General features: G+C 37.3%; 1 protein-coding gene across 2 annotated transcripts in view; it reads right to left on the bottom strand.

Moving 5' to 3' along the window:
* CTNNA2 (catenin alpha 2) overlaps positions 1-12,308 on the bottom strand; it is a 747,858-nt gene that overhangs the window by 25,182 nt on the left and 710,368 nt on the right. The window lies entirely within an intron of this gene.

The raw sequence follows: 12,308 nt of genomic DNA, 5'->3' as shown, positions 1-12,308 counted from the left end.
AGGCATCTCAGCTAAATAAATAGTATATTTACTATGGGCTAAATCTACCAGATTTACTCATATTGAGTAGCACCTCCATCAGTAGGTAGCCACATTGCTCCCAGAGTAAGGGACTACTCAATGTGAACAAGAGCGGTAGAATCTGGTCCGATTTTTGTTGTTGTTGATGTATAAGGAATGCTCTTAAGAGTCAGAATTATAAAGTTACACTGAGCAAATACTAATATTTTCCCTTAGGTGCCCAGTTGCTACAAGGATCATGTAAATTGTAATCTACCCAGGATTATTTTTCTGTTTTACTAATGATTAATGTACATCCTTTGCTCTGCTTGTGTTGGTTTTGGTTTCCCTCCTCTTCTGCTACAGCAAAAGGAAGTCTTTTTGATTAATGCCTACTACCAATCACTTCATCTAATAACAGAGGTCAAGGCTATTTCCTCTTTATCTGAACATCTTTCACTACATTTGGAAATGCAACAGAATATTTGTAATTTTTAACATTCAAAGTACAAATTAAAAAAAAAAAGAGCAAGAACAACCTTACAACCTTGATCAGTTCCTCCAATCTGGCTTGTTCTACTGATCTTAAGCAAGAGCTACTGTAACTGTTAGAGGCGAAATATGAGGTCAGGACCCAATGCAAAGCTAGGCTGCATCTGAATGATGCAAAGTGATGACGGGTGCTGTAAATTTAGGTTTATAATTGAATTAAGGGTTAGGATTTCTAACTGATTCCTGGTTAAAGGATAATGTCTTTAAGCTATGTCAATGTTTAAACATGGAAAAATAACTTTTCTGCCTTGTAATAGGACTGGATTGAGCTATATCCATCTGAACCGTATGACCTGCTGCTAAAGGCTTTCCACATTTCGGTGAATCTTCAATCAATTGGTGGAGACTTTATTGTTACCTTTTCTAACCAATATGTGTTATTACTAATCTGCCACATGGACAGGGAAAATTGAGCTTTTAAAGGTTTTTGAGGTAAAAGGTAACTGCTGTAATCCAATCAGATCAAAATCCATAGGATTAAGGATTCTTTGTCTTGACCATTGCATTATTGTTTTTTGCCAAATGAAGTAGGAGCATAATCTAAACTCTTCAGCAGTCACTAGAACTTCTGAGGCCCAAGCAAATAGTAGTTGGAATGGTAAGACTAGATTTTGTGGGGAGATGCAAATTGTCATTTAAATATTACCCTCAAATGGAAATGCCATAGCAGAGAACCTTCTAATGGATGGTGATGGCCAAATAAATTCTCCACTAATAACCTATTATTAAAAATGAGGCATTATTGGTTTGCACTATGGAGGCCGCACCTGGTTTATGGCTTTGGGCCACTCAATATCGGACAGACTTTGGTTGAGAAAGAAGAGGATATGCAGAGAAGAGTAAAACAATAATGAGGGGTTTGGAGGTATTGATTTAGGAGAATATACATAAAACTTGGTTAAACGGAGAACTAAGGAAGAGCTACTACAATGAACTAAACACACTTGCAGAACAGTATATTTCAGAAGAGAGAGAAATTACTCCTAGTGTGCCAAAGAACTATAACTATGAGTAACTGGATGAACATATGCAAAGTTGAATATCAAGAGGAATTAGATGAGGACTTTTAGGTTGTCAAATCATTTCCTAAGGGAAGTGGTTGCAGTTCTTTAGCTTAACAAGGCTATAAACTTAGTTCAACTAATGATTTGACATCTTGCACCTAAATGTCTAGCAGCCAGGAGGTGTAGTTGTCCAGGTTTGGTTTCACAACAATCATCTGTGAGATAAAACAACAACAACTTACGTAATAAGAATTTGGCAGAAGGTAATAAATGAATAGGCTCTACTCAGGCATTGGTGGGTGCCACTGATGGAAAGTTTGAATGCTTTCCCTCAAGATTGTGGAAGGCTGAGAAAAATTATGACTGTTTAGAAATACCAGTTCATAGATGTGCTATTTTTCCAGCTAAGGAAGATAAAAACTGATATACCATGAGAAACTCAAATGACAACTTGAAATAAAAGATCACACTCAAGGCATGTCAAGGTGCCAGGTGGATTAGGGTCACTAAAGGTCAAGACAGAGACCTTAACTCCACACCCCTGAAAAAATAATTTTGGTTTGCTTTTGTCATGGACTAAGTGGGTTTTGATGGATGGATAATGAAATCCATCTCATTCATCATATATTATATCCAAGGAATGGCCAAACAGATAATATCCCATATGACACTGGATAGAACATGCAATTTCTGAAAGTTTTTTAAATTGGCAGATTACATGTTGAATTTAGTTATTGGTTTGTAAGAGAATTCTTGGTATGGTCTATTAGCTCAGGGCTGGATGCTGTCAACATACCCAGATTAGCCTAAAGATCTAATAGGGCAGGGCAAACCATTTGAATTTGTTGCCTCATTTTCCCCTTCTGTAAAACTGGGGTACTACTACTTACCCAGCTAACAGGGTGTTTTGATGATTAATAAGTTCATGTTCAACAGTTGCTGTTGAAAATGTCCAACAGTACACAGTTCTAGGTAGTATCATTTTTAGGGTATTTTAGTAGGATTGGTCCCATGTCTGTGTCTTAAATCAATAAATATTGGCCTCACGTATAGAGAGTTGGTTTGTAATTCAAGGCTAATGGTGTGATGTGGAGGATAGACATATGTTTTCCTTTCTCCTGAGAAGTTAATGAATAAAAGCAGCCATTTTGCATCTGGTGACTGGGAAAAAATGACTTAAGAAGTATGACACATAAGAGACTCTGAACTTTCCTAATGCAAAGGCTGATTTGCTTCTTTTTTCTTCCTAAAGTTATTCCTACATAGTTTGTGTGATGGAATTAAGTTTCCCTGGTGAGTTTTATTGAGTGTTTTATATGCTGTTGTAAGTATTTTCACTCAGTATTTGTGATTAGTTGGAAAAACGGTGTGAAGTTTCTCCTTGAGGGTATGTCTTTGTGTTTGTGTGTGTTATTCATCTGCAATGAAAATTTTCAAGAACTGTAATTAAAGGGAAAGAGATTGAAGAGTCTAGTCTGAAGTCATTATTTCTTTAATATCACATAGAAGATCACTTAGCAGTATTTTGGAAGTGTGATTATGTCACCACTACACAGATCAGAGTGAAATAACCTGGTAGAACTGTAGTTTCATTGTATATTATCAATCAATTCAGATTTTATCCAAAAATCTCCTTCCATTATTATATATTTTAAATCTTTTGGTGCTCCAGGCCACGTTTGCCATTTCCCCAGGCATGCCATTTAGCTAACTGCTGCACCTACATATGGTCAGGTTTAAAGTAATGGGATGGACACTCAACCCTAATTTCTGAGCTGGGGACATAATACGGATGCAACTGGGGGAATCTCAACTGGTGTAATGCTGGTGGAGACAGATTCTAAACCAACCACTCACTCTCAGAGAAGGGAGCCTGACTGGAGCTTTATTCCTCTACAGAAGTTCTCAACTGCATGGTCCTTAGGGATCATTGCCAGCTGTTGTAAATTAGAGCAGCATCTAGGTTTCTCTAATTTATTGCAGGGCTGGGGTAGTTTGAGAATCAGGAAGCTGTAAGTGGCTCTCTGGCATTCCCTTCTCCTCCATGCTGATCATATCATGGCACATAAAAGAATCTGGCCCAGCATTCTAGTTATTTCATGAACAGAAGTTTTTTGATTGTCAGATTTCCTATATTAATATAATGAGAATAGTGTATATTGAAACATATATATTAGTATTGCCTTCAAATCCATAACATACTTGTTTCAAGCATCAACTTCCAATATACAAACTTTTATTTTTTTCCATTGAATTAAATTGCTCAGGATTTCTTATTTTTTATATCAGACTCTTTTTTTCTTTGAAAAACACTCTTAATTTTAAATTTCAGTAAATGTACCATCCAATAATTCATGAAGGTACTAGTTTTTTTATAAATTTAATCATAAGAACATGCACCGTACAGAGCGAAAAAAAAAAAAAACCCAAACCCCTCTACTTCCTAATAGTGATATGTCTGTGTTGTAGAAATATTTGACTGGTTGATTAAATATACACATAAATGGGATGTATGTGTTCAATGTATGTATGAGTATGTCTGTATAATGGATTACAATTTGGCATGACTGCAATTTACCTCATGGATATCACTCCTACATCTGTGTGGCTTGTATGTATGTGATGAGATACTGCTCTTTAGAGTGCACGTTCTTGTAAACAGTCTTGTAACAAATCTAGTAGCTTTAGTGCAGTTTTTGCAGGGTCCATTTGGTGATAATATCCATGTGATTAATTGCACAGCTATGTCAAAAACTGCATTTATCACCTGCATTTATCACCTGCACTCTGCCCACTAATCAATCCATCTCCCAATAGCAGCTTTAAAGAGAAAGCTTTAAATCCTGCCAAAAACATTTCTCTCTTTCACTCCAAATATGGAATTCCTCCTCCTCCTCCCCCAGCATCCCACTGACACAATATTCAGGATGAATAATGTTGTTGGGTCCAGTAACAGAAATCAACTCCAATACCTTGTGAACCCACAGAGCTAGAAATAGGAATGGAAATTTCTCAGGTTCCCAGTGGGACTTTACCTCTCTGGTAGCACTGGAAGGACCTGAGCTAATGAACCAAAGCTGTGACATTGTTTTATTAAAAAAGCTATTTTAGATCTTTCTTAGAGGCATTGCAAATTGATTAACTTTCATTTTTTCTGTCCCTCTGTGAGCTGTTGCGTTGACTGTACGATCATTTAAGACATCTGGCTTTACAGGAGGAGCAACACAAGAACGTCTTTGCTGTTTAAAATTCTCAAAAACATCTGTAATAGTGTTTCTGTAAAACACATGAGATATACAGACTACGTGATTGTGCAATGTAACGGTTTTATCAGTACTAGATTTGGATGGCCTACATTGCTCACTTGTGTCCTCATCATTTGTGAGTAATGAAGTTGTCCCAAGTTGTCCCATCCCGATAGAATCTTTACACCATGCTACCTGTTCACAAATTCCCTATTTTATGTACTTAGGGAAAGAGGTGGGGTTGTATAAAGATTATATTAGCATGAGTTTGGGACAGCAAAGCTCAAACAGGTCAATCTAAGTGAACACTGATAAAACGTTTATATTACTCCATCACGTATTCTGCATATGCCACCTATTTTACTATTTAAGAGAGTTTTAAAGAACTCATTGTCATATACCTATGTGAACACAAAGAGTAACTTACATCCATCCATACTCAAATGGGCTTATTTAAAGAGTTTCATTATATCTAGTCATTTCCTCCAAAGCAATAGCTGCAGCCAAGCACACGGGGTTAGTCAAGGTGATCCAGTTTCCCAGCAGCCTCTCTTCCCCCAGGCCCAGACATAGCACTTTCACAGCAGCAGTGTCATCTCTGAAAAGTAGATCCTAGTTGTGTTTCCCCCTAGTTTGCTCTACTGCCACTGGCAGTTGGTCCAGCCTTGATCTCAGCCTTCTACCACCCCTGCAGTCCTTCAACTGCAATGAGGTCAAATGGGCGCAAAGCCTTATCTTCTATTTGTTCTGTGAAGTGCCTAGAACACTTTTAGGATCTGTAAAATGAATAGTATCTGCTAATAATATGAACATCAGAATGGCCATACTGGGTCAGACCAAAAGTCCATCTAGCCCAGTATCCTATATTTTGATAGTGGCCAGTGCCGGATGCTTCAGAGGGAATCAACAGAACATGGCAATTTTGAGTGATCCATCCACTTACATCCAGTCCCAGCTTCTGGCAGTCAGAGGTTTAGGGACACCCAGAGCATGGGGTTGCATCCGTGAAAATCTTGGCTAATAGCTATTGATGGACCTATCCTCCATGAAATTATCTAATTCTTTTTTGAACTCAGGTATACTTTTGGCCTTCACAACATCCCCTGGCAATGAGTTCCACAGGTTGACTGTGCATTGTATGAAGAAGAAGTACTTCATTTTGTTTGTTTTAAACCTGCTGTATACTAATTTCATTGGGCGATCCCTGGTTCTTGTGTTACGTGACAGGGTAAATAACACTTCACTCCTGTGAATCCAGTCATACATGTAGGATCCTTCTATGGCTGTCAGTTAATCACAGTTAACGCAAGCGATTAACCCAAAACAAATTAATTAGAATAAAAAAAAATAGTTGTGATTAATTGCAGTTTTAATCACATTGTTAAATAATAATAAAATACCAATTTAAATTTACTATAAATATTTTGGATGTTTTTCTACACTTTCAAATATACTGATTTCAGTTAAAACACAGAATACAAATTGTGCAGGGCTCACTTTATATTATTATTTTTATTATAAATATTTATACTGTAAAAAGGATAAACAAAAGAAATAGTATTTTTCAGTTCACCTCATACAATACTGTAGTGCAATTTCTTTATCGTGAAAGTTTTCCATTGTTATTTTTACACATAACTGCACTCAAGAAACAAAACAATGTAAAACTTTAGTGCCTACAAGTCCACTCAGCATAGGTGCTGGTACTAGGGGTGCTGTTGTACCCCCTGGCTTGAAGTGGTTTCCATTGTATGCAGGGTTTACAGTTTGGTTCAATGGTTTTCAGCATCCCCGTGATACAAATTGTTCCAGCACAAGTGCCACTCAGTCCTACTTCTTGTTCAGCCAATCGCTAAGACAAAGAAGTTTATTTACATTTATGGGAGTTAATGCTGCCCACTTGTTATTTAAAATGTCACCTGAAGTTAGAACAGGCATTCACCTGGCACTGTTGTAGCCAGCGTTGCAAGGTATTTACATGCTAGATATGCTAAACATTTGTATGCCCCTTCATGCTTTGACTTGTACAGTGCAAATATTTGTAATAAAAAATATCATCAAGTAAGCAGTGTACACTTTGTATTCTGTGTTGTAAATGAAATTGATATATTTGAAAATGTAGAAAAGCATCCACAGATATGTATAATTAATTTAAATTGGTATTTTATTATTGTTTAACAATGTGTTTAAAACTGCAATTAATTGCAACTATTTAAAACAAAATCTTACAATTAATTTTGATTTTTTAAATTGTCTGGCAGCCATAGTTTCTTCTACTATATTCACAGTGAGTTAAATAAGATGCAATTACTAACAAACAGAAAGTAGGAATCTTACTATCAATAGCTATGAATTGTGATTAGGAAAAAATCACTATTGTATTTTAAAAAGCAGATGGGAAGACATTCTTTACAAAACATACTGCTTAAACAGATTTCTTCCAAATCTGAGAGATCAACTGTCCAAGCAGCCCAGCCCACAGAGGTCTAAATAAATTTTGGTTTATCAGCCTGTTTTCATGGGTTTATTTCATGCATTATTCTTCTGTTTAAATTCTAATTCAATAATAAAACTTACACAGTTAGTGGCTGGAAACAGGAATATTTTGCTTAGATTCCTGATGCTCTCAAATGAAAAGGAGGTGACAGTCTTGGCAGTTTACCAAATCGCTCATTGAGCAGGTTGTCTTTCTTTCACATAATGCTAAACTTTTACCCGGTTAAAGCCAGGATTAAATTATTGTAGGTAACAAGACAGTGGACATCAAGCTCCTGACACAAACATGAAATAAAAAGAAATGCAAGCTCAGGGCCAAAATGTATAGTAGACTTTCTGCTGACTGTTTGCTCCATAGCAATAAGAGAACATACAGGTCAGTTTTGACGTAATGATATATTTTGATCCGGAGCCCAGCTGGAACACCGAGAAAAGAAGTACCCCAAACTTTTGGGAAGCTTGGATTTTGATCTGGATCCAAACTTCATAGATTACACCCCTTTTCAACAACAACAATAACAACAACAATGTGCTCATGCCTGTTGTGAGGCCATGTATCTGTAATGGACATTTACTTCAATGGGAGAAATATGTAACAGCATCTCATGGAAGTTAATCCACCTTAAGAGTGATTCCTGTTTATCAGGCAATAGCTTCACTTTGCACTGAATGAACTCTCTGGCTGAAGACTGAGGAAATGAACTCTGAAGTCGAGGTGCTTATTATCCCAGGATATTGTAACTACTGTTTAATAAGAAATGCCTAATAATAAAAAACAATAATAATAATTAATAATGAGGCTGTCAAACTCATTATTATTATTATTCAGGATTTGTTGTAAATATTCAAATGCTAAATTACAAAACCACATGGGCTGCAACTAGAAACAAAGCAGGAGATGAAATTCTAGCCACCCTGAAGTCAATGGGAATTTTGCCTCCCCCACTGCAGAATCTCAGAGCCCAGGCTCCAGCCCAAGCCTGAACGTCTACACTGCAATTAAACTGCCCCTTGGCCTGAGCCTTGTGAGTCAGATGCCATGGGCCAGCCGTGGGTGTTTAATTGCTGTGTAGACATACCTAATGAGGTCAGGATTTCACTCAAGATCTTTAGCAGCTATTTAAAAATCATTTTGGGCATTTCAGCCTCTATTCCCCTATCTCCTTATTATTTTATGTCCCTCCCTTTATATCTTCCTTGCCTCCCTATGCTTCCCTCACTCCAGGTTAATAAGGCTCTTCACCACAGAAAAGCTCTCAAATACATTTTTCTTACACTGTGTTTCAAAACTCAACTGGGAGACAGGGAGTTGGAATCTCACAATCCAAACATAAACCTACTGGTTCAGATCACCAGCTGGTATAAATCAGCACTCAGAATAGTGCCATTGAAACACATGGAGCTACACTGATTTAAACCAGTGGAAGACCTGGTGTATGAGATTTACCTGGGGAAGAGTCTTGTTGATCGGCAGGCAGAGAACATTTTGGGATGGAAAGATCAAGGGAGAGATGGAAGGGAAGTTAAGGGAGAAAAGATTGAGAGAAAGAAGGGAAATGATTTAAAGGGTTCTTTCCTCTTTTTGAAATAATTTCCCTTTCAGGAGTTTGACAGCCTCATTTTCTTTGCTTTTTGATATACTTTTCAGCCTATCTGTAGGTAAGTTAATGATACCAACAAAAAGAACAGGAGTACTTGTGGCAACTTAGAGACTAACAAATTTATTAGAGCATAAGCTTTCGTGGGCTACAGCCCACTTCTTCGGATGCATCCACGAAAGCTTATGCTCTAATAAATTTGTAGTCTCTAAGGTGCCACAAGTACTCCTGTTCTTTTTGCGGATACAGACTAACACGGCTGCTACTCTGAAACCTGATACCAACAAAATCTTCATACATGAGGTAAATATCATACTGATGTAGAGAGAGACTGGGTGTGTGCTTAGGTTTGAATGTAAGATATACTGCACTACTAGTAACTTATGGAGAATATAAATAAACAGAAATTTCACCAAAAAGGCATACACCACATTATGCAATAACTTCAACATATCATATAAAATGGAACACATTTTTCCTTGCCAGAATAGAATTAAGGTAATTGGAACAGATCATGTATGTCTCCGAGGTTCTAGTCATTTTATATTTATTCACTGTGTTTGGAAACATGGATTAACATTCCTAATAAAGCAGAAAGTCAGGCAGAGTTTATATTCTCCAGAACCAGTGGTTCTGAAATCACAGCTAAACTTCTGGATGAGGGAAATGGTGAATAATTCGGTGACTCCTAGTAAATACGGTTGTATGTTATAGTTCCATCTCCTTCAAAAATTACAAGGAGTCTGGTGGCACCTAAAAGACTAACAGATTTATTTGGGCATAAGCTTTCGTGAGTAAAAACCTCACTTCTTCAGATGCATAGAGTGAAAGCTACAGATGCAGGCATTATATAATAATAAATATATAGTAATAAATATATAGTAATAAACAGACTTCAAAGAGAAACAGCAGAACTAAAATTCATTTGCAAATTCAACACCATTAATCTGGGCTTGAATAGGGATTGGGAGTGGCTGGCTCACTACAGAAGCAGCTTTTCCTCTCCTGGAATTGACACCTCCTCATCTATTATTGGGAGTCGACTACATCCACCCTGATTGAATTGGCCCTGTCAACACTGGTTCTCCACTTGTGAAGTAACTCCCTGCTCTCCATGTGTCAGTATATAATGCCTGCATCTGTAGCTTTCACTCTATGCATCCGAAGAAGTGAGGTTTTTACTCACGAAAGCTTATGCCCAAATAAATCTGTTAGTCTTTTAGGTGCCACCAGACTCCTTGTTGTTTTTGTAGATACAGACTAACACGGCTACCCCCTGATACTTCAAAAATTGTAAATGTCAAGTGCCAGGGTGATTGTTACATCACAAAAAATAATTGAATATAATGTATACACGTCAGTTTCCTGTAATAGTGAATGGTTTGGGGCCACGAAGTCTGGATTTCCACTGCACTTTCAAGATCATTGTACTGTATGCAAGTTGCCAAATAACTGTTGTTCTTTTTTATGCAAATAAAGTACTCTTTATTTGCAGCTGGCTATCCAAGAGAGAATGAAGAACAAGATGGAAGCAGAAGTGGCAAGTGGATAAGCAGGCTACAGATGTAGATGTGGATTTGGACATCTGATCTCTGGATAGTCCCGAGGTCGGCAAAAGAGCATACAGTACCCAGCACTTGAAGATGTAAATCACGTTAAATGCTACCAGAAAAGCAGTGGATTCATTTTGCTTCACCAAGCTCTAAGATATGGTTCTCAAAAAGGGATGGACAAAAGATCAACTTTCTGCACCATCTCCATTAAGTCCATGACAGAGTAATAACTAAAGAAATAGATACGGCGAGTTTAGGTTACTGTCAATGCCATTAACACTGTCTTTGGAGTCAACTCAAAAGCTGGTAATTTGAATGGCTGAGGTTAGCATTGCTTTGTACTGCAAGCGAATGCAAAACAAGACAATGGTGATGAAGCCTGGGAAGCAGCAGATGCTAACAATGCCAGCTTGAAAATGAAGAAGACAAGCATTTCAGCCACTTAAATTTCACAGTGTATGATGATGTTTCAATAACAAACTGTATGTTAGAGGTTCACAATGGCCTGTTCAACATCCACGTACTGTAAATAAAGAGAACTGGAAAAGAAATAAACACAAGCACAAAAGCCAAGCTGATAGAAGATCTAATTTGGGCAATTGTTATAGATGGATGGGTGTGAAAGATAAATGGGTATGGAAAGCCGGACTTGTATGGCAGCAGGTAAGATAAGGTCTGAAGCATTTGATATATAGTACAATTGTCAGTGATATAAGGAAAGCTCACTCATTCAACACCAAGAAAATGAAAAGGGATTTTCATTGCTGTGGGAAGATCAAGATGTTAAAATTATACTACTTTGTACTTATGTCAAGAGGTGGAGACCATCTGCAGGAGAGGCACAGGAGCAGTACAGTGCAGCAACTTCCTTCTAGCACTGCATGCATGATTTCAAAATAATAGTTCCAAGTAGCCCAGCCAAGTTTTAAAGGTGCATATAGTGCTTTGCAAAAAAATCATTGTTTTATATATATATAACAAAAGGGCATATGTTTTGTTCTCAGTTAGCTTTGGGAAAGCCCACTGATTTCCCTTGGGGTTGTATGGGTAAAATAGAGGGCACAGCTTGTCCCAACAGTCTTCAAATTTGATTGGGTTTAAACAATCAGAGGATGTATTATTTTTCCCCAAAATGGCATTTTCAAACAAGCTTGTCTAGAGTGCCTCAGTTTTCACAAATCTCTGTCATCTTGAAAGCACGTGGGGGTCAGGGAATATAGTAAATATGCAAGAGGGAATCCAGTATACACAAGTATACACATAGTCTATATGCAGTTTGGACAGTGACCAAAGTGTGGTTGGGTCAAACCTACAGTGAGTAGCATAAAGAAAAAAACAAAACAAAAAACCATGAAGAGTAGCAAATGCTAGTACTTTTTGCCACTGGTCTCACAGAGGCAGATAGCTCAAGGTGAGGTGAAGGGGAGAAAACATCTTTTAAAATGCAGCAAAAACAATTTATGTTCTGACTGTCTCTACACATTTCTAATTTGGACAACAAATGCCTGGTGATTGTAGATAAAACATTTGCATTTTCATTAAAAAAATTACTGAAACAAGCAAATGGAAGGAATTAGAATATGTAATTTTTAGGTTTGGCAACTGTATTTGGGAAACAGCACACAAAAAGTAACATATTTTGCTAGCCTTCCAGAGTTTTTGCTAAACCTAGTATGCATTGGAACCTGAGTGAATGAAATCCGGCTAGATATTACCATCTTAACAATATGCACTCCATACAGAGCAGTGCTGGCTCCTGCTCAGAGGAGGGAAATTACCAATACTAACAAAGGAAAGTAGATTTACAATAAGCAAATAAACAAAAGCTCCAAATAATTATAATATTCACAGCTTGGCAAT

Source organism: Malaclemys terrapin, chromosome 5, assembly GCF_027887155.1.
Source record: "Malaclemys terrapin pileata isolate rMalTer1 chromosome 5, rMalTer1.hap1, whole genome shotgun sequence".
NCBI classification, from domain to species: Eukaryota; Metazoa; Chordata; order Testudines; family Emydidae; genus Malaclemys; species Malaclemys terrapin.
The sequence above is the reverse complement of the archived record's forward strand: the minus strand, read 5'-3'. Positions and strand labels throughout refer to the sequence as shown.